The following is a 23,220-nucleotide window of genomic DNA, read 5'->3' on the forward strand; positions in this document are numbered from 1 at the left end:
TATAGTCTTTCAACCAGTTGTGCACCTACTTTATAGTAATTTCCCTTAGACCAAATTTCCCTAGATTGCAGTAGCACATCAGAGGAAGCTGCACTGGGGAGACTCCTGTTCTTGCAGATGTAGCGTGTCTGCATTAGGGGTTTGTGCTAGGGTAATTGCATCCCTGTGATTACATCAATGGGGATTTTCTTAAGGCAGAGAGGGGCTCTGTTTGGCGCAGGAAGGGTCAGAACCTGTCCCTATAGCGGATGGTTAGAATAGGGACTTTGGAGGAGCCCAGCCATGGCAAAGCGTGGCTGAAACAAATTACTCCATGAAGGGAAAGCAAGCGGGGGATTTGTTATCCTCAGTCCGGACAAACACAGAGGCAAGGTTTGTTTAGGGACCAGGGGTAAAAGGAAATGGCAAGAGTCCCTGGCTTTGGACACATCTCTGAATGGTACCTGAAGAGACTTGGCCATCTGTAGCTCTGATCTGATACCCAAGGTTAGGTCAGATGTGTTCTATTTCTGTAATATGAAGGTCAGATGTTGGGGTCTCCTGTGCATTTATTGCTATTAAATCTCTCAGATTCCTCTCCTCCAACTCCCTCCAGAAATCCAATCCTTCTAATAGCAGTTCTTCCTCCCCTTGAACCTGCTCCTGTTCATGGGCTTGTGTTGAAATAACATATGGCTCTCTGGTTCAGTTCAAAGCAAATCTCAGAGGCCCTGATTCTCTTCACACTTACACCAGTGGTATTCCACTGACTTCAATGGAATCATTCCTGGTTTACACCTGTGCAACCAGATCAGAATCGGGCCCTCATGAAATGAAAGCAAATAAGAGGCTCTAAAGAAGACTTATGAAATGTTCTGGACTGTGAAGATATATATTACAGATGTCAAGAATGGCTTTGTTGCTAGAGGAGAGTACGGTGATTTCTGGTCGAGAAATTGGCTGTAGACTTCAGCCTGCTACAGGGACTGGAGGAGATAAGCAGCTATATTTGCAGTAAGCAGGATTGGACAATGATGTGCAGTACATAGTTGCTGCATAGGGCTACTTGTATGTTATGCTATGACTCGATTTATCAACAGCAGTGAACAGCTGCTACAGGTCTATAAATGAGCCTGCTGAAGACAGGCTGGAATTTGCAAAGTATTGCACAAATTGAAATAAAGCAGCTGTGGCCTCCACTGAAGATTTTAAAAGAGAATACAATGTTGCCTTAACAGATTTTTGTGGTACTTTTTTTGGCAGCTAGGTGTTATCTGGAGTGCCCCAATTGTTTTCCTCTGGTTCAAATGAAAGAAATTAACTGTCCCAGTTTGTCTTGCCAACATTTTCCCTGTGTAAAATGTAGAGATGAAGTCTGATTTTTTAAATAATTATTTCCTCTTCCTTCCTTTGATGGGCGATGCAGGAACAATGCGATCCCTGCTGACCATGAGAATTGCTGAAAACAGGACTATGGAGGAGATGCAGACACTCACAAGCATGCATGGACATGCAGCTGTCTGGGTTTTTCTTACACTTCTCACTTCAGGGCACCACACATTCAAGGGACTACCTGAGCCTGTTGTATGACAGCTAGATTGTCAACAGCACTGAATGACCATAGCCAAGTAGATTGACATGCGTTAGCAAGAGCAGTTCTTGCTTAAACTGAAATAGGCATGAAATGACTTACAGACAAAGTTGTTTCAGAGGATGAGAGCTCAATTTACAGAGGAACGATTGGGAGAGCAGCATTGACTCAGTTCAAGCCACATGTGAGGAACGTGGGCTTGATGTTTAGGTCTGTTTGCCATGGGGGATTTAATGTCACTAGTTCTTAGTGCTATGTGCAGCAGAATCCCTGGCATAGGAAGTCCTCTTTAGAAGGAAGGTTTCAGCAGTGCAAGATGCTCACAGCTTCTGCTCTATTAGAGGGCTGGCCAGCACACCCAAGAAGTGCTCTCTCATGGCCAGGCGATGCACTGATTCAGCATCCTGTGCTAACGGGCATTGGACTGAGCCCATCTGTAAGTTAAAGCTGCCCTCTTCCGGCAGAATTCATGCTGGAGGTTGGTAGTGTCAGTTACACACACAATCCCAGCTTGGGGTGTGGAGGGGGAAGAGGGAGGCAAATCAAGTCCAGCATTTACACCTACAAGCAAGAAAGGCCAAAACATTACTCTTGCTAAATAAATAATCGATCATCTAGCAGGCAGGAAGTCAAGTATCAATCATGTTGAAGATGACAGTTAGCATCTGCAGGTAGGAGATGTGCCTAGCTGTAAGCACCTCACCCGCTCACCTGGATCGCCTTTCTGTAAATGCAGCTCCTTTACCTAGAGATGCATTGCTCCCCAATCAAACACTGACTCTCCTCTCCCTTCTCCAAATCCACTGATACACGGGAGGAATCTCTTCTCAAAGCTGAAACCAATTCAAGTGACTGAGGCAAGGAAACTAGCTAACAAAAGGGGCATAAAAGCCTTCCACTCAGCCATAAACACACTCGTAAGGAAAATCCTGGACACAAGCCTATGGCAACTGCCTTGCTTTTGTCCCCTCACTGCCCCTATACAAAAATTTGACTATTTCCAAACCAGTCAACGAAAATGTAAGTCAACAAATATATCTTTGACTGGATGTTTGCAGCTGAAAATTTGCTCCTATATCTTTTCTTAACCCCCTGCAATGTCTTGACTCAAAAAGGAGAGTGAGGTATGGGTAGGGGACACTTCTTTTTGCCGTTAACCCTCTAGATATTTCCAACGATCTTCTGACTCTTTAAAAAGAGACTAGACCATAGTTATTTCAATATCAACTGGAACAGCCTCAGTCCCAATGCTGGCCAAAGATATTTCAGTTGCTTCCTCTTCTCAGAGACTGGAAATAGTTCCAGTTTTAGCTGCCAGCCAGCAAATCCTTTATATTTTTAGTCAAATCCATTAGGCCCAATCCAGATTTTAGTTACACTGGTGTAAATCAGCATAATTTCACTGACCCCAATGGAATTATTCTGCATTTACACCAGTGAAAGAGTTATACATTGAAAAAAAAATATTTACTAAATATATATTTTGTTTTACATATAGTTAAGATCTAAGCCATATGTTAGAAAATGGTAGATCTGAGTTACCCAGTCAGAGGCTATAGCATAATGAAAATAAATGCTTCCTCTTAGCTTCAACTGGCTTTCATGTAACAAAACAAACATGCTGGCCTGTAAAAATTATCCAGGGAGCAACCCCAGAGCAAACTTGTAGCACTACATTCTTTCAAAGGATACTTACAGTAGCATGTGTGTTAGTAGTAGATTGAGGCCCTGGGCTAATTTGGGTAATTAAATGTTACCTGCCAACATTCTCTCCCTGCCTCTTCACTTGGATGAGTTATTCTTCACTTCCTAGGCTCCATGGTGGTTGTGTCAGCTGGTCAGTTGCGTGTGCGTCCCTTACCAGAGACAGCTGCATTTCAAAAAGGTGAATGAAGTGATCTCCTGGGAAGGAGTTTGCTGTCCCAATCCGCTAGTGTTACCTAAAGGTAAGAGGTCCTGTATGGAACGGGTGTGCTATTTAGGAAATCCAGAAAAGGAGATGGGATGATTAAACACAACAGAAAGCCTGAAGGATGAGACAACTGCTGATTATGAATCAACGCCCTATTTGCCCATCTCAGCCTAGAAAAACCTGTGAGCGCTCTCTGGTTCTCCTACTTACCTACTGCTAAGATCTGACCACAAAGAATTTGTCCTGGGATACTCGAGTAGATCAGGTAAGGAGAATGTTAAAACTTTCTGATCTCATGACAATGTGACAGCAAAGAGATGGAAAAAGGCCATAAGCCAATGCACTGTGTGAAAGGAATTGTACTCTGAGGAGAGTGCAATGCACACCTGTTTCACTAGCAAGGGTATGGTTAGTCTCAGCCGTTTTTGAAAATGTCACATATACGTACGAATGCTATGTGAGAAATTACATACAGCTTTGTCACTTTCAGAGCAGAGGACAAATTTAGTTGTGGACTTTATTTATATAGCTGCATAAATGCATCTGCCTTTTCCTTAACTAATCACTGGAGTTGCTGTCTTGTAATAAAGCTTAAGTACAACACTCACAAATAGACCCAAGAGACTTATTTTTGAACAAATAGTTTATTTGCCAAAAAATGCAGTTCTGGTTAAGGCAAAACTATTCATAAATTTGCTGAATAGCTTCTGCCAAAAAAAATTTGGGGGCTAGAATCACAAAACAGCCAGTGGAGATGGTGCCACCCACCTTATAATCTTTACCCAGTGGTTAGGACTCTCCCTGGGATGTGGGAGATTTAGCTTTGAATTCCCAATCAGCAGCAGGGATTTGAACAACCAGGTATCCTCCCTCCCACATGAATGCCCTAACCATTAAGCTATGGGGCATTCTGAGGCTATGGGACTCTCTGGCTGAAGCTGTTCCACTTTGTATAACTAATTAAAGTCCTTTGGGTGTTGGGGGAGAGAGCAAGAGAGAACACAAATGATTCCATACTAGAGCCTGGTGATTAGGGCACTCATTCACACACCTAGATAACGCAAATTCAAGTCCCTGCTCCAGTGTGGGGATTCAGATGAGGGTTTTCCACATGCCAGATGAATTTCCTTCTAATCACTGGGCTAAAAAATGATAAATGGGCTCACCTCACCATTTTGTGAATCTAGTCCTTGACTGAAAATAAAATGGTTTTGGGTTGAACAACATGTTTCATTCAATCCAAAAAACAGACTTTTTTGATACATCAGAATTTTTTTTATTTTATTTTATTTTATTTTTTTTTTTGGCATTTTTGGATTTGGTTTGACCCGACTTGTATTGTATTTTTTTTTTCATTTCTGTGGAACTATCAGCGACCTGGGAAAATAATTATTTGACCAGCCCTACTCCCAGATGAAAGAGCACAAATACTAAGGTGGTGATGAAATGAGAGGGACCACTGTATAAGGCTAGCTGCCCATCCTAACTCATGCTGCTCTCAGGGACATGGAGGGACTCTGCCATCTGAGATTATTGAGGAGGAAAGCTCAGGCTGTTCTTGGCATTTCTTACCTTTCCTTTCTTTGTTAAAACCTTAAGATCAGGTGAAAAGCCTCAGGTTACGTCCTCCCTCCTGGTAGTTTTGATGTATTGCACCAGGTGGCTGCAATGGCTCATTTGAACCATTCAAGGTTGTGGGACACAACCCATCACATAAGCTGGGAAATGTTTTATTTGGAGTCAGCTGAACATGTATGCTTGGTTAGGCTAGCATGACACAGCAAAATTTCACCCATCCTTCAGTCAAATTCCATCCAGCTAAAGAACTGACATGGCCATAGAGGTGCTTTGGTACAAGGGTTAGTCTAATGTTTATGTTTAACACATGGCCTGATTCTACTAGGAACAGAACCTACTGCAGCACCGTGTGCCAGGTGTCCAGACCCTCACAGGATCAGGCCCTATTTTGATCACGAATATATGTGAGCTTCCCTGGACAGGAGCTAGTCAAAAAAATCATTGCCATTTTGTTTTACTGTTTATTCAAAGGTTTTTGATTGTTAAAATAGTGTGTACGCGTCTGTTATCACTGGTCTAAAAAACCCTGAAATCTTTCCGCTCCCAAAATTAGAAAATGGTGATTTGCTGAAGCAAAAGGTTTCACTGAACTGAGCACAGATTCAACAAAAGTTTGGTTGTAACACAGGCAGTTTCCATTCCGGGGTCTTCAGCTCTGGGGCACAGAGCCTGGCAGCCCCAGATCACCAAGGGAATGGGGGAGATGTTATAACAAAGCTATTGTGTGAATTCTGCAGGGGAGAACCGGTTCATGAGTTTAATGGTTAGTGCTATTGTTACAAAGGACAGCACCTCCCTCACTTCCTCATTGTCATTTCTGAGACCATCCCAAGGGTGGTGCTGGTGTGTTTTTTAAACCACTAAGAAGTGTTTTTCTCCCTTAATTTCCCTTCATTGATGTTGCAAACATAAAAAACAAAAACAACAACAACAAAAACCAAACACCTAACTGAGTGAAAATGAGGGGGACCCTTCGCCACGGTAGCAAACGGTGGCTCTGAGGCATCCAGGCTGAGGTTATAGCACAGGGAGTTCAGGGCTGCACTGTTTGCTGTTCCATGTACAGAGACGGGAAGTTTGGCCTTCACCTGTTTTTTTAAAAGGAGTTTTTGAATATTGTGGCGCACTGGAGCAAGGCGCGAGCCTGGGAACGGAATAGTGAAGTTCTTTCCCCCCAGCTGAGTGGGTCCAGCATTGTCAAAGGGAATCCCTGCTTCTTTCCTACTGCCATACCAAGGTCTCACTGCTTTCTTGCCATCACCACCACCTCTAGGGAGTTTAATCTCCCTCTGAATCTCATTAATGGGGTGCATAGAGGGGATCATTCAGCCTCTGTCAGTGTGGACTCATGTCCATGAGAGTGGAAAGGCTGCCCCGGAAGAGACTGCAGTGACAGAGCTGTCACTTCCCTGTACCCGGGATGGCTGCAGTGTGTCAGCTTGAGGATGGTGCTGGCCCCACAAAGAGCATGACCAGGGTACCTGGAGAGGAAATGCTGATGGAGCTCATCACTCAGGACCCTCCTACCTGAGATCGCTAGGATTCTCCTGCCATAGTCTAAACCTGCTTCTCCCCTGGAGGATCTCAGGGTGCCGCTGCCTGCTCTCCTGATGGCTCCTCCGTGCTGGGGCACGGACTGGCAGAGAGGCATGATTTGCATCTTACTGCACTCTCCTGTCAGGGAAAGAGGGGGACACGGCTGGGCTAGGCAGAGGCAGAAAGAGCCAAGAAGCAGCCTGAAAACTAAATGGTCTTGTCATGGCATCAGCCAGGCCCATGCACTCGGCATGGCCCAGCCAGGCAGGGATTTACCTTTTTATAATTCAGGTTGTAAAAGCTCATGTGGAATAAAGACTGCAAGGGCCTGCTGTTCTGTGCTGCTCCTTTGTTGCAAAGCAGCTGGGAACCTGACTCTCATGGCCACTTGAGGGCTCTGCCAGCATAAGGGAAACCTCAGAGGGCACAGAGTTGTTGTAGTAGTCCTAATTCCAACTCTTCCTGGCCACCCAGTGTCAGGGCATGCTGGGGAAAGGAGGCCACAGTGGGTCACCCCTGTGCGTGGCTAATTCTTAGTTGCTGTAAAAGCCGCACTGGGACTGTGAACAACCAGTGCCAGACAGAAAATCCTCTTCTGGTTGTAACTTGCACTGGCATAGGCCCAGGATCAGGAGAACATTAAGGTGGCTTTAAGCCACCTTTGCTCTACCCCCGCCACCCTGGTCTTGTGCTGACAGGAAGATCTAGTCTTCTCTTTCTGGAATGAAAATCGGGGAGGGGGACAGTTCCGCTTCACCTCTACGGCCTGGTTCTGCAAACCCGTCAGAGTAAGTCCTTGAACGGAACTCTTTGCACAGGTAAAGTTACTTCCATGAGTGCATGTTTGCAGAATCAGACACCCAATTCACACACAGAAGTACGGCAGTTTTGCACTCAAGCCTGATAACTAGGCAACCAGTCAGGCGGGTGCTGGTTACCGAATACTTACTACCATCACCACCACCCCTCCCCCCAAACACACACAGTGGGGTTTTGTCAATATTAAACATTACTTAAGAGATAATGCTCTCTCCAAAATCAAAAAAGGATTTTGAGCTTAAGTGAGCCAAAATCCACCACCACTTGAATTTTCAATGCGTGTTCCCTCCTGCTCCTCTGATCAGGGGCTACCTAAAGCCTATAATCCTACACCAAGAAAACACCAAACAATTAAAGACAAGAAAGCAGCACACGCATTTTAACTATCTCCATCGCAAAGCAGCTTTAATAGAAACACCCCCTCAGTAGCTCCACTTCTCAGGAAAAGCAGCAACAAAACCAAAACAAAACACTGAGGTGGAAGAAACATTATTCAGACTCCAGTAAATACTGTTGGAGTTTGTATCTACCAGATCCTGTCCTCTCTACCCCTCCTCTTTCCAAATACCAGTCAACATGGGGAACATGTGACGGAGCAGATGGCTCTTTAATCTAGCAGTAAAAACATAATGAGATCCAATGGCTGCAAGTGGAAGTTAGACATATTCAGACAGGAAATAAGACCCAATTTCTAACACTGAGGGTAATTAACTATGGGAACAATTCCCCTAGGGATTCTCCATCACTTGGAGTCGCCAAACCAAGACCGAAAATAGGGATAATGTAGTTTTTACGTGCCTGCGTGTGTGGAGACTGACACGACTCCTACATAGCAGCTTTTGTTTGGGTGCCTACACAACAGCTATTTAATGCTCTGCAGACAAGGGCAAAAAGTGGGCTGGGAATGGTTGGCAGGAATGGCTTTGGCAGAGTGGGCAGGGAGTTTGCTGACTCAGCAGCTCCTTACTCCAGATTTCCTGGAGACGGTTGAATAGAAGATAAAAGCTGCTCCCTGGCACAATGGAGAAAGAGCAAACCATTGCCCACAGTCTGTTCTCCCTTCCAGGGGCTGGTAATTCACAGGGGCTGCCAAGTTCTCTGAATTAGCCCCTCTGGGCTTGTGCCTCTGAGTCTTTTTGGGTTTAGATCTTGTAGGAATAAGTTTAAAGGTCATTTTTTCCAAGTGAAAATAGCAACATTGGGAAAATTTCAAGTCCCTTAAAAATTCTGCTGTTGAGACAATATGCTCCCGGGTAGAAGAGGTGAGAGTTTGTTCCGGGGGCTCTGGGAGGATGGATTCTGTGCATGGAATAGCTCGCACAACCCCAGAGGAGCCACATCTGGACATTGCAGACAAACCAAAGCCCCCGGCCTGACACTTGTTCCATGCGGATGGCCTCCTGTCCCTGCACACAATTCTGTGGACTCCAAAAGGGCTCGGGGGAGGGAGGAACTGCTACAATCAGGCCCAAATTGGCAGAGAGTTTGATAGAGCAGCTACACCCATGAGATTTCCACACCTCATCAACTCCCCAGTCCCAGGGCCCCCATAGACCACTGCTGTTTTCTGGGAGGGGCCCGCAGGATTCCTCTCTGCTCCTGCTCACTTCAGGGGGCTGCCATATGGCACTTCTACTTTCTCCTGAGGAGGGCACCAGATCAACCTGCTGCTCCTCTTAATCCAGTGCTGACCCAATACCGTCCTCTCCACAGATTAACATGGAGTTGTGCAGTTCCCCTGGGGAAAAAGGCCACGTTTTCACCTCTGAACCTTGGAAGTGATTCTGACAGAGCAGTCAGGATTTAGCCTAGCCATGCGAAAGCATTGCAAGTTGTGAGTGCTATAGGTCTGGCATGTCATTACAGAGGTACAGAAATGAGAGGGGTTGTTTAACTAGACAGAGTACCTGGGGCCTGCCTGTCTGCACAGGACTGCAGCTAGCTCTTTGTAAGCTCCCAAAAGTGATGCAACACAGCCGACAAACGAACTAACCCCCCCTCACCCCACCCCCGCCATTATCCTGCCTCAGCTGGGCCTAACGAAGTCCCTTCTAAATAGAGCTAGTCAGGAATTTTTCAGAGGGCTTTTTCGTTGAAAAAATGCAGATCTGTCAAAACCAAACATTTTTGTGGGGAAGAGAGTCAGTTTTGACAAATTTCTCGACTTGAAAATTTTTTGAAAAAGGGTTTGAAGTTGTCCAAAGGTCCTGTTTTGACATTTTCAAGAAAAAAAAATGGTGGTGTTCCGGTTCAAGGCGACTGTTTCCAAATTTCAGCTAACTATAGCTCAGCTATTAAATAATGGTCAAAATAAAAATAAAACATTTTAACTGAGCTGAACCAAAAATTGTGTCCGTTTAGGAATATTTTCAAAATTTTGATTTTTTAGCCCATTCAGGGTGGGGAAAAAATTCCAAAAGCTAAAAAATGTTCATGGGATGGGAAAGCCATTTTCCATCCATCTCTGCTTATAAACTTGGGCCCACTTGTCCTTCCAGTTCTCCTGGCTCATTTCATCTCAGATGGCTCCTCACAACATAGACAGAAAGTTGCACCAGCTGTTGTTAACCATTATTCAATTGCATAACAGCAATGACACACTACAAGCAGCATAAATTCAGGGCAACCAGTGCAATTGGGCAGCTAAATCCTCTAGCCTTCAGCTTTTGTGCCTTATGGCTCTAGTGGATTGCATATAGGATTGGAATCCAAGAGACCCTAAATTCTAGTCTTGACTCTTCCACTTACTCACAGGACACGTCACTTACTTCTGGCTGCCTCAGTTTCCACATGCACATAATTGGGACAATCATACCTACCTCACAGGGTGGGGTGAGGATTAGTCAGTATTTGTTTGCATAGAGATCTGAAAACACAGTGCTCTTGCTATATACTAAGGCTTGTGACTAGTTATTACTACCCCCCCCGTGTTATCATTGCCCATGAAATTGGCCTGAGCACATGGCATGAGTGTCATACCATGGGATTATGCAGCCATACAGGAACAGAGGTGACTTTAGCTCTTAGATAAACCTTTCTTGCACACAAAGTAGCAATGGGTAACCTATAGCCAGAACCACCCAATCTGGAATGCACCTCAATGATCTCAGGTGAAGAGTGTTGGCTAATGATGTCCACACATGCTACAGATAGAGAGATTGACATCGAATTTCCTAAATGCAGGTAAATTCCAGACTGGATTTTGTCTCCTGACACCTCATCCCTGACTGTGGCAATATCCCTCAGTGGGGTCGGCTCCTGCTCCCATTTAAATCAATAGCAAGACTCCTAAACTAGACAGTGCCACACTTGCTATAGTCAAAACCTCTGTTACATTGCAGGTGGAACACACATAGGCCTCCTGAATTCCATACACATCTGAGGTGTCTTGGGTAGGCCAAGTCATTGGGACAGCCTACTCTTAGATCCATTGCACACCAAGGAGGTGTGCTGACCTATTGCTGACTCAGCTTTGTTGTTTTGGGAAGAAAGGAGAGTCTTGTGATTTCAAGCACTGGGTGGGGACTCAGGAGATCTAGGATCAGTTCATCATCACTGCCACAGATTTCCTGTGTGGCTGTTGGCAAGTTACTTAATCACAGTATGCATCAGCACCCGATTTGTATAACAGGGATAGTAGTTTTTCCCTACCTGACCAGGATGTTAAGGTCAAATAATCATTTATGAGGTGTTCAGCCTATGGCGATAGGGGCCCTATACATAGATTTGTTCTGTGCTGAAGAAAACTACTTTTTTCCAATCAAATTTCAAAAGCCTGCAAGAAGTGCTCATCAGTTGGTCAAATGGTAAACATTTAATTTAATTATGTATGCAGCATGTTGGATTGAAACTGCTTCCTGCAAAAAGGAACTGAAAACTTGCACAGAGATAGGGGACGATCCTAAAACCAAAAGAGTCTATTACAATCATCTAGTCTGACCTCTTGCACAGCACAGGCCATAGATTTCATCCAGCGATTGCCTAACCATGTGTGCTTTGACTACAGCATCCTTAAAACAAAACACAAAGCAAGACAGACATCCAACCATGAGTTCAAGGATCCAAGTGATGGAGAATTAACCATATCCTTTGGCAATTTGTTCCAGAGAATGATTACACTCACATGCGCACCTTAAATTAACCCTCTAATAGTTCAACATAGCATTTTCTGAGAAGAGAAACCTTTTGTTCCAGTGACACATTAGATTTTCTTCTAGGTTTTGACAAACAACAGCTCAGTGGATTTTTGAAAGTAACACTCTATGGGGAGATTTTGTTTTAGTTGTCTCAAAAAATGTGTTATTTCTCTCTCCCTTTCCTTTCAGCAAATAATGCTAAAGGTGATTTCAGTGAGAATTTCCTCACTTATCAGATGAGTAGCAATAATGACACAGCTCCGCTCCATGAAGTTTCCTGTAAGAACTCTAACTAGCACTAGCTGTAATCCATTCTCAGGCTAAAGAAACCCAAAAATGAACTGGAACACAGTGTATTTCTTTGTTAGAATCTGAAAACTGGAATGTACGAACATGGTCATGACCTGTTTGATGAATCCGACAATTTCATTACAGAATTAATGAAAACAAACAGCTCTTATAATAAATAAAATAATAATAATGAGAGTTGCCCTTCTAAGAATACTTTACAAACATTCACTGATCAATTCTGAGAACATCCTTGTGAGATAAATAAGTACATATCGTTCTTAATTTACAGTTGAGTTAATAGAGGCAGAGAGATTAGGTGGCTGGGGCCAGGCTACAAGATTTGTTAGTGTCAGAAGGGAGATTAGAACTCAGGCGTTCCTAGCACCCAGCCCTGTGCTCTGAACATACCTCCTCTCCTGTTTTGTCACCACATAGGCTCCACAATTCCTTTAAAATTAACGGTGTATTGTCTCCATCACAATCACAAAATATAATGGGAGTTTGTCATACAAGGAAGACATCATCTTAAAGGCACTCATAAGTTTCTATCTCAATGCAAGTTCAAAGAGCCAGGACTGTGAACTCCAGGAGTAGGGCTTACCATGGAAAGTCCTTAACTATGCCGCTGTGGGCTGAATGTTACTTGTGGTTGAATTTTCCTTTGTGCTACCATTTGTAGGCAAACTGGAAAGATGGCTTGTGAGAAGAGTGAGATAATGATTCCTATGGCCATGTGCGAAACTTACCCAGAAACCTGTGCATCACGAGGTATGTGGGCTTCACTGAGGAAGTTTCAGAAAGTGTTCTTGTTGGCAAATGCTCTAAGTGCTAATGGATGGCTCCCAATATGGAACAAACCTAACTCACACGATGCCTAACTCTGGGATGTCTTGAGTTTTAGGAAGTGTCCATGCCCATTCTTTCAAACCCAGTGTCTTATTTGGTTTGTAACATGGTTTGCCAGTTGACTGACCTTTTCTTGATCTCTCCTGTTGCCCAGAGTTCTCCTCCCTACAGTAGCAGTTTTGCTGCTGGATTGTATACCTGGGAATAATACACACACCCTCAGTGTGGCCTCAGAGAAGGCATTCATACCCGAAGCGCTGGCTTTTCAATGCAGTGGCTGTCAGCAGAGGCCAGCAGCAAAGAGAATGAGGGGATTAACTGGAGACCCTCCGCTGCTTCTGTGCTGGGTCCTGGCATGGCATCTTCCTGAAAAACTGTGCATCCACCATAGGAACACAAACATATGTGGTGTTCTTATCCCATAGTTCTCTGCACATTGGAGCACACACAGATAGGGTCCTGAATTGGGGCAGGAGCAGAGAAGTCTGGAAGGCCAGAAATCAGTTGGCCAGAGAAGGATGTTAATAGGATTACTGCACAGCAACTGTAGATAAACACCCTGTCTTGCTGTGTTCTTATTCCTAAGTCTCTCGTTCAGTTGCAGTGTTTGTGGAGGGAGTTAGATAGATCAAGTTTGGCTTTATTCCTCTGCACATTGGAGCACACACACATTGTGCTTAAAAACAAAACCAAAAACCCCTTTAGGTCACGTCTTTATTCTCCTGGTCTGATCACGGATATGCAGCTATCAGCACAGGCACAGCTCACTGTAGAAACTATCCAGCTCTTTCCACCACTCCATGCCATTCAGCCAATCAGGGACTTGAACTCCCCTCCCACACAAGATGTGGAGGATTCTGGCAGTAGGATCCTAGCATCGCCCCGAACATCAAGGTGCGGGCTGTCGAATGGCTGATTCAGCATCATCTGGCCACAGGAGGGGTGCAGGACACTTACAGGAAAGTTGAACCACAGTCTTAGACTAGTCAGGCTTTGGCCCAAATACTGTGCTGCATCTGCTTTATGCCACCCCATGAGCAGAGAGAGGCCCAAGAACTGGCCTGTCTCAGTGCAGAGGAATCTTCCAGTGGCATGGAACAAACGTGGTGGCTCCTGTCCTTAGCCGCGGGGAGCAGCCCAGCACACAGCCGGTCCAGGATCAGGGAAATGTAAAGGGACGCTTTGAACACCTTTGCATTCCCCATCCTGAACTATGCTGTCTGCTTCTCAGCTACAGCCCAGGATCTAACCCAGGGCAACATGTCCTTGTGCTATATAGTGTTTGCAAACACTGTGCTCTTCCCTTTCCGCAACAGTGCTGTTTTATATTGGAGAGGGCTAGGTTCAGGAAGGCTAACGTTCGTTGGCCAGAGTAGGACCTTACACCTTGAGCAGGACCAATGTAGTCAATGGGCCCAATGGGGGTCAGAGAGACATACTATGCCTGGGGACATACACACTTTACCTGTAGGAAGTGATGAAAACAAGAAGTAACACAGGGAGAACAATCATCCATTGTTGCACTAGTTGTAGGAAGTCTGGCTAATATTTGGTTCAATAAAGTGTCAAGTAACCACTGAACTAGCAAACCTATAGGTGGACAGCCCAATTATTTGGTACTCTTATACGGTTTTGAGCACTAAGGCTGCTGAGGCTGAGTTCTCCTCAAAAAGGAGATGCTTTGGTCACGACTTATAAGTGCTTACATGCGGGAGAGATTTCAGAGAGCAGACAGCTCTTTAATCTAACAGAAAAAGGCACAACAAGGTCCAATGGTTGAAAACTGAAGCAAGACAAATTCAGACTAAAAATAAGGCACACATTTTTCAAACCAGAGCAGGTCATTAACCACAGGAACAACTTAGCTAGGGAGATGGTGGATTTTCCATCACTTGAAGTGTTTAAATCAAGACTGGATACCTTTCTAAAAGATAAGATGCAGTTCAAACAGAAATTATGGGCTTGATAGTGAAATTATTGGGGGAGGTTCTCTGGTTTATGCTCTGATGCCAGATGCTAGACTAGATAATCACAATGGTCCCTTCAGGCCTTACAACCTATTAATCAAACCAGCCCTGGGTACTTGATTCAGGCTGTAATTTGTTCCATATCTTCTATTACACATCTAGCCAGGATAAGACTCCTGTGAGCCATAGTATGGAGATTTCACCAAGCAACTACTGTTCAAAATTCCAAATGGATGTTTCAGAGGAAGTAGCTTGTGCACCATTTTATGGGTTTTTTTCCCCTCCATTTTTCTTATTACAGCGGATTGTTGTTGCCCTTCTGCCCCACCATATTCATGCCAGGAATCACCAATGCCTGTTGGTAAGTACCGGGAATGCTTGTTCCTGAAAGTGCTCACAACCCTGGCATACGAATCCAAGCAAAAGCTTTTGCCACTTCGGAACAACTGCTGTAGATTTTACAATGGGAGAGGGGGAGGTAAATCCAGATGGGTCTAGGAGTACAATGAGTCATCCCAAAAAAGTTACAGGAAACCCTATGAGATTCTGTCCCCATCAGGGCTTTTCCACACAAGCCCCTCCCATGAGCAATCACCACGCTCTCCATACAGACAGTCATAGTCACACCCCTACTGGAAAAATATCTGAGATGCTGTCAATGCACCGACTGCCAAACCTTCTCAAAGGGGGTTGCTGTTGGCCTCTCATTAGTGAAATCAGGTGCATCCATTAGTAACATTTTTGAGGCGTTTCTTGATTCTTAAGCCTGTGGTAACATTCTGTCCCCCCATTCTAGGGCATTGCCTTAATTAAAAAGAACATGAACAGTTATATTAGGAAAGATTTTATTTTCACTTTGAAAGCACAACCCAAACACTAACTGCTGGGTGGAAGGAAGAAGCACTTTCTCTGGGGAGGTTGTCCCAGGAACATCCACAATGGGTTACCTTGCACCCTTCCCAGTTTGAATCTTAGCACTGCCCAGTAGTGGAGACAGCATACTGAACTAGATAGATCACGCATCTGATCAAGTATGGAAATTTCAAAGAGAATGGTTTAAATCAGCCAATATTTCAAATGTAAGATGTCTAAGCCACATATATCAGAAACATACCACGTGATCCACTCCCCTTACTAGCTGAGTGTAACTTGTAGATGTAGGTTTCTAGTGCATATGCTTATGATTATCATTAACTCAGTGTGCTTTCATTAATATCCTGAAACAATTTCTGACAATCCACTTTGCAGACACAGCTGCCAGCAAACGTCTTCATTAGAAAATTCACAGAAAACCCCAAAAAAGGCACAGACCCAGGCCTAAGGAATTCATTTGGAAATATGAATTAATATTTGCAATTTTTCCTCTATTCTGCCAGCCCAACTAGAAAGATGCTTATCAAGTCAAGCTTAAGTTTGCAATGCTGTTTCAATACAGAAGATAGCATGGGGGCAGCTGTGTTGCTGTTCAGAACTCGCTGGTTTCACTGACAAGTGCAATGATTATTTTGTTTCCATTCACATGGATTCACACCCCTTCGTGAGTCACACTGAACAAGAATAAGCCAAGCAAACTTCAGTTGGGACTGCTACATTTTGCCAGGTTTTGGACTCAAACAAGGCTAAACCTTTGAGTTTAGCAGGCTTTGAACAGCCCAGGCAGGCGAGGATGGGATGATATATGGGATCATATTGATAACTCAGCTAGAGCAATGAACGGGGGAAGTGGCAAGGAGAGACATCAGTGAAGAATTGTGCCGTTCTGATTCTCATTTCTTCCTAGACACAATCTATGTGGTGTCTCAGCCTCCAATCATTGTAGCAGGAATCTTTACAAGCAAGCCAGCAGGAACCATATGTCCAAGCTGTCGTCAACCCATTACCACACAGATTGTCTACCGAATGGGTAGAATGGCTTTCCTCCTATGCGCCGCCATGTGTTGTGTTGGGTGAGCATTCAGTTTATTTTGGAGATTCTTTATAGCACAATGTTGAAAAGGTTAATTTCATCCCCAATGTCATGATAGCTGGGGCTAACGGGTGCATAGCTAAGTCCCTCTCTTCCTAGATTGATACTGATTCTCCAGTGACCAGTGTCAGTACTGTATGATACACTGTATGATTTTATTAGGATGTACTCAGTGTGGTTGTGTGGGATGCAAGTCAGAGCTGAATTTAAACTGTGTCATTATCTCTTCATTAGCCAGTCAAACAAACAGAATTCAGACAGCCCTGTCCACCTTCCTGCCAACATTTCTGAACCATACAATATCTTAGCATGTTTTCATGCAGCTCCCAGAACAGTGGGTAATGTCTCCGGGCTTGCCTGAGGTCACATAACTCCTGTGGGCATCTAAGCAAGAGCCATGTAACCTTTACCCCAACAGTAAACACTGGACCCACTTTAAGCCTCTCCTGTGATGAGCTGTTCCTTTCATCACAGGCCAGGCCAGCCTATGTCACTCCAACTAGATTACCTCCTGGTGGAATGCTTTAAAACCACATTGAGGAACACTTCTGGGACAAACTAGCTAGAGAATATTCTCTCTGCCAAGTGTTTTATATCCATACCACTGGGACAAAAAAGTTCTTTGTACCCACAGAAGAGCCAGGATATAAGTGCAATCAAAACTGAAATGCTCATGCTGAAAGCAGAGACAGTGAATTGCAGTAGCCAGCAGGATGAAAAGGAAGCCCTAATATGCTAGTTAACACCTTTATACACATTTTTCATGTCCCATTTTGCTCTAGGTGCAATTTAGGATGCTGCCTCATGCCTCTCTTCATGAAACGCTTCAAGGATGTAGACCATTATTGCCCACGCTGTCAGTTTCATATCTACAGATATAATAGGCTATAGAAAGCCAAGCCACGCCATGGAGACTTTCAAGGCCAATTCACTTTGTATTGCTATTTTTTGCTAAGAATGTATAGATGAATCGTTCTATTAAATATGCAAAGGTATGTCCCAATCCTGCAACAAATTCCTCAGATCTCAGCCTCAGGACATTAGATTGTTGCACTGAGTTCCGAAAATACCTTTGGACATAGTTTCATGTCAATGTGCCACACGAGTTTTATTTCATCATTTGCACATTGTTGCCTTATGCTGTGATTTGACCAGTGGATAATTATTTTGGTGCTATCGTATTTATTTTTAAATCACCAGATGGAACATGGGTGGGATGTAAACTCTCCTATCATCTCTCATGCTTCTAAACCCTCCAATTATTAGAAGGTTTAGAAATGCACCTTTTAGATCGGAGTTTCACCTCTGACCCATCAAGACCTACTGGCCTCTGTTTTCATTAGGCCTAAAGCTTGGGTCAACCTGAGCGATGTAGCTCAGGGCTGTGGAAAAACAACATCACACAGCACATGAAGTTAAATTGACCATTGTAGACGCAGCTAGGTCCACAGAAGGATTCTTCTGCTGACCTAGACACCTTCTCACGGAGAGGTAGATTAACTAATCAACAGAAAACCCCCTATCAATGCTGTAGGAAATGTCTACACAGCTGCAGTGCTGTAGTCACTGTAATGTAGACATACCCAGCACTAGGAGGCCTCAATCTTGGCTGGGGTTTCTGGGTTGTTACTGTAATGTAACTAAAAGTGTATTATTCACATGCGCAATGACGAATTATGAAACTGAAATATGAAATAAACTTTCCATTTGTTTAACAATTCCAACAGCATTTCCCTTTTCTCTCTTGACTCTTGGATCTACATTGTGTCCTGAACAGAGGCCATGGCAGACTGACACTCCATCTGCCATCTCATTTACACTACAGCATTACCAAGACAATAACAGCAGCAAGCAAGAGGGGGAGGGAGAAGAGGGAAGAAATCACATGTACAGGGTAACAAACGGAGACAAGAAAAAGTATTAACTGTCCCTTTAAAAATTCCCCCTCAACACCTTACATTCCCCATTGCAAGCCACCTCCACCACTGACAAAGCTACACCTCCCAGGGAAGATTTACCCACCCCCAGCTATTTTGTTACACCCCCTTTGCACACTAGAGGTTTGTAAGGTAAAGAAAAGGCCAACTTAGCATCCCATCATGCTCCCAGTTCCATGATGTGAAGAAATATTAGAGGCAACAGAGTTAAAGTTAATACAAAAGAAATACAGGATATAAGCAGAACTGAAACAGAGCCTGTCCCTTTTCCACATAACACCTGCTTCAAGTCAACCTCAGTTTAACCTTAGTGCAGTGGTCCTCAAACTTTTGACCCCAGTGCCCCCCTTGTACCTATCCACACACCCCTGCCCCCCTCCAGCTGGGTCTGGAAGTGGGGCCACATTGGGCTGGGGCTGGGACTGGGAGCCAGGCCACGGTCAGAAGGCCATGGTCAGCCAAGGTGGAGGCTGGGCACCTAGACTGGGGGCAGGCACCACAGCTGGGGCGGGGGGCATCAGGCCAGGCCCTGTGTCAGGGAGTGGGAATCTGGGGGTAGGGGTCAAGGCCGCAGCCAGGCCTGGAGCAGAGCTCGGGGCATAATGGGGCTGGGTGATGATCCCTCCCCACCTCCTGTGAGGGCAACCCCGGACATGGCTGCACCTCCTGAACATTCCTCTACGCCCCCCTAGGGGTCCTGCCCCACAGATTGAAGACCTCTGTCTTAGTGTATCTATGACACTGAATATCAGGGATGGCTGAAAGCTATACACTGTGTTGCAGCTATTACATTGCTTGGTTTTTCCTTGTGTAGAATAAACCTTTGACCAGATTTGTTTCAGACTCTAGCTATGCTGACATTTACCCTGCAGCCCCCATCACTGAAGGTCACTTGCTTTGTAAATTCAAACACTGAGGATGCTTATAGTGCAACTACTTGCACTGACTGCACATAAAGGCACCACGCAGGTCCTGCTGTCCAGCAGCAGCAGCAGCAGCAGCAAACGTTTATTCTTATCCAAAGAGGTAAACTTTGAGGAGGAAATTTTATTTTCCAGACCTTTAACATTAAAAGTGTTTATATGCTACCGTAACAGGGTCAGCCATCTCTGCAGCGCCCACTTGTGGCCTGGGGTGGCTCTGCCTCATCTTCCTCTTCACTCACACGTCAGTAACTGCACAAAGGCGTGCATCTAATCATGAAGCGCCCACTAAGGTCTGGTTTGTTAATATAAAACAGTCCAAATAATATCTCCCCTGCCCCAGTCTCACACTGGGCACAGCCCCTCTTCCCTCTGTCTTTCAGTTTCCAAGGTGAGCAAAGCTTTTCAGTGCTCCCGAGGCTCTGCTCAGTGAATCTTTTCCCTCAGCACACCTTTGGCTCCTTTAAATACTCCTTCTCTCTTCTGAGCAGCTACTCTCAGGCCTTCCTGCCAGAAGCCATCCCCTGCTCTTTATCTCTGTAGAAACTCCTAGGCCTTTCAACCTGCAGTTTTCCACATGCTCACCGGCCCCAAACACTTCCCTCTGGCCAAGGATCTCCTGCAGGAGTCTCCTGCGCTCTGCAGCCTCTCCCACAGCTTCCTCAGCCTGCTTACCCACTCTTTAGAGTGACCAGCTGACCTCTGTCAGGCCCCATTGTGAGGCCATTCATGAAGCACAGGTGGGCTGGGCCCGTTTGCTCTTAAGAATGCCAGTCCAGCCTGTGACAGCTACAGAATCACAATTGTTAGACGGGCACCTTCAATGGGCCTTTGCTGGCCTTCTCCACAACAGGGGGGTTCGAACCCTGTCATCTACAGTCTCTCAGGAGTCTCCTTCTTGCATGCAGTTTGGCTCAGCTGCTCTAAAAGAATCCCTTTAGCTACACAGCATGTTTGCGCGTATGGCCTACTTAGCCAGAATGCATGCTTGGTCAACCAGTTTGACTGAGTAGCTAAAACAATGGAAGCTGTACATTTTGTCAAGCAGTATATTAGACCTGAGTGCATAAACAAGATTAACATGATTTCATCAATGTTTGGGTTGCTCTTAAATCCTGCAAATCTGTGAACTTCCCAGATTTGCTTTAGCAGAAATTTACAAACCAGTAATTATGAGCATTACAGACGTAGCCAGAAGCCCCAACCACAAGCAGGGCCTCATTGTGCAAGGTGCTGTTCAAACACACACTCCCCTCTATGCTAAACAGACAAGAGAGACAAAGGAAGGATTATCCCCATTGCGCAGAGGAGGAACTGAGTCAGAGACTAAATGACTTCTCCAAGGTCATGCCAGGCAGCAGTGCTAAAGCCAAGAATAGAATCCACATTTCAAGTTCTAGTCTAGTAAACTGCCCGCAACATCACTAGATTAAAGGAACCAGAACACCAGCCAAGGGACCACCTCAACAGTTTGCCTGCCAGAGCCAAAAAATAGAGCTGTGACCTGGAGGAGGCAGGCAGCTCTGAACCAGTGATGTCTGCAGGTTTAATGTAGCACAGGCGTCTTCCTGCATTCCAGTCCTCCTGGGCTGGCAGAGCTACCCATTCAGTTGCCTGCTGGCAGATGGTATGACTTCATTTGGCACATAATGAGCACTTAGTGTTTGTTAGGCACTTTGAACATGTAACTAAACGTCAACATCCCTCAGAGGTAGGCAAGCAGTATTAGCCACACGTTACTAATGGGGAAACTGGCACTGGTGAGTTAAATACATATTCTGCCCATGAGCGGCAGGTATTAGAAACAGAGCTGGGCCATGAAGCTCAGCTTGGAACAAGAACTTCAGAGTTTGGATCTGGGGTTTTGGTTCTGGCCCAGTTCTAGCAGATAGCCTGATTTGGGAAATTCTAGAAGGCCTCTCATCCATTTAAAGTTCCTTTTGAATTAAGTGCCTGCCTACAACACACTTCCAGAATAGAATGAGACTCCAGGCTGAGAGCTATGTGCTAGAGAGGCAGTGTGGGTAGAGCAGAAGACGGGGACTCAGGAGAGCTGGGTTCTGTTCGTGGCTCTGCCATTGATCTGCTAGGTTACCCAGGGCAAGACAGTTTCCTCGCTGTGGCTCAGTTTACCCATCTGTAAAATGGGGATAATGACCCTGACCTCCTTTGTAAAGCACATTGAGATCTACAGATGAAAAGTGCTGGGTGTTATTACGGATTAGGGGAGGGGAGAGGAAAGGAAAGGAACTAGTTCCTGAAGGATTTGATAAATGGATAGAGTAACTTTCCTCCCTTCACTCTTCTGCACACCTCTCTGCCTCAGAAATACTTGGGGAAAATAGTCCAAACCGAACTTCATTACCTGCTGAGGCTTCCATCAACATACAGAAACACTCAAGAACCACCACCTGCTCTTCCCCTAAGCTACCTAGGTTTCATGAGTGCTGTCTGAGAATTACAGGAAGGTGTAATTCTGAATGTAATTTTTCTGAAGTGACAATACACAGACCTGTTGATTTTACACTTAAAAAACAACTCCTTACTCAAGCACCTTTCCCCACACCTGACTAATAATGATGTTATGAAAACACTTGCCCACAGGCTTGCAGGCAAGGGGGTGACAACGTCCCCTAGATTGCACAGGCCACAGAACGTGCGCTCTTTCCATCCCACAAGCTAAAATGGAAGGTTGCAAAGATTTCAAGCCACGTTTGAGTTCAGGCTCTTTACTCCTGAGAGGACAACATAGCAAGGGGAAGTGACAATAAGGGGGCAAAGATGAAGGGGAAGGGAAGGGGCAAAGACGAACTGGTGCACTGTGTAAGTGCTCCATAGACTGGGGAGGGCAGTTTTTATTGCCAGCCACTTCACAAAGTGGGCTCATAAAGCCCCATCCATTGGAGAGACAAAGAAAGAGCCTTCCAAAGAAATGTGTAGCAAGCCTCAGCCAAACCTACCAGATCACGGCATTGCCAACTCCCACTAATTTATCGCTATGTTCATGATATCATTTGGTGTTTTTCTTAATGCCTCAGCTCCTCAGGTCATCAGATTACATGCGAATCTCACCTTTCAGTTTAAGCCAGAAAGGCACAAAGGCAAATTAAGAAATTTTGGATTCACTTTCTTTTAGCATCTCATGATATTGGGTGGGAGGGAGACTGACTCAGGATTTTGGCAACGCTACAGAGAACAAATAAAGGGTTACTTAATCCAGCACCACTTCCTCGGGTTAGTCCTTTCACAGCAGCACATGGCTCACCTACACCACTTCTCCGCTTCCTATGAATTCTTACATGGAAATATGTGGCTCACCTACGCAAATTCCAAGAAATAAAACAAACTAATAGCAATTGCTCCTACCAGTTGCCCTCTTTTCAGGCCTGCAGAGTCCAATGGCACTTGCCTTCTCTTCACATTGCTCTTTTTATTTCCCATCCCCCAGCATCTGATCCCTCAGCCAGAGTATGGGAAAGGGAGCCAGACCTTTGGGTCCCTACAGCTGTCTCCACTCTCTCATGAATTTGTCTACAAGAAGCACAGACAGCTGTGGCTCTTCTAAGGGAAAGGGAGTTAACTATTTACCTGCCAGTCCAGCAAGGGGGTCTGTACACCCATCATACCTGTGTTTACAGTTTTTCCACTACACATGTGGTTTCTTCTCCCTTGCTCTGTCATAAAGATATGGTAAGGCTTTAGACGGTCATGTGGGAAAGCCAAGGTCAGTTCCAGGTTC

General features: G+C 44.9%; 1 protein-coding gene across 1 annotated transcript in view; it reads right to left on the minus strand.

Moving 5' to 3' along the window:
- Window positions 1-22,922, minus strand: part of CARHSP1 (calcium regulated heat stable protein 1) — a 119,569-nt gene extending 96,647 nt beyond the window's left edge. Inside the window, exon 1 of the mRNA XM_067551290.1 lies at window positions 22,848-22,922. The gene's annotated coding sequence lies outside the window, so the exon portion shown is untranslated. The remainder of the gene's footprint in view (window positions 1-22,847) is intronic.
- Window positions 22,923-23,220: the final 298 nt, after the last annotated feature.

The sequence above is a fragment of the Emydura macquarii genome, unplaced genomic scaffold (assembly GCF_026122565.2).
Source record: "Emydura macquarii macquarii isolate MOO-44397 ecotype Brisbane River unplaced genomic scaffold, CSIRO-AGI_Emac_v2 contig_1348, whole genome shotgun sequence".
Classification (NCBI taxonomy): domain Eukaryota; kingdom Metazoa; phylum Chordata; order Testudines; family Chelidae; genus Emydura; species Emydura macquarii.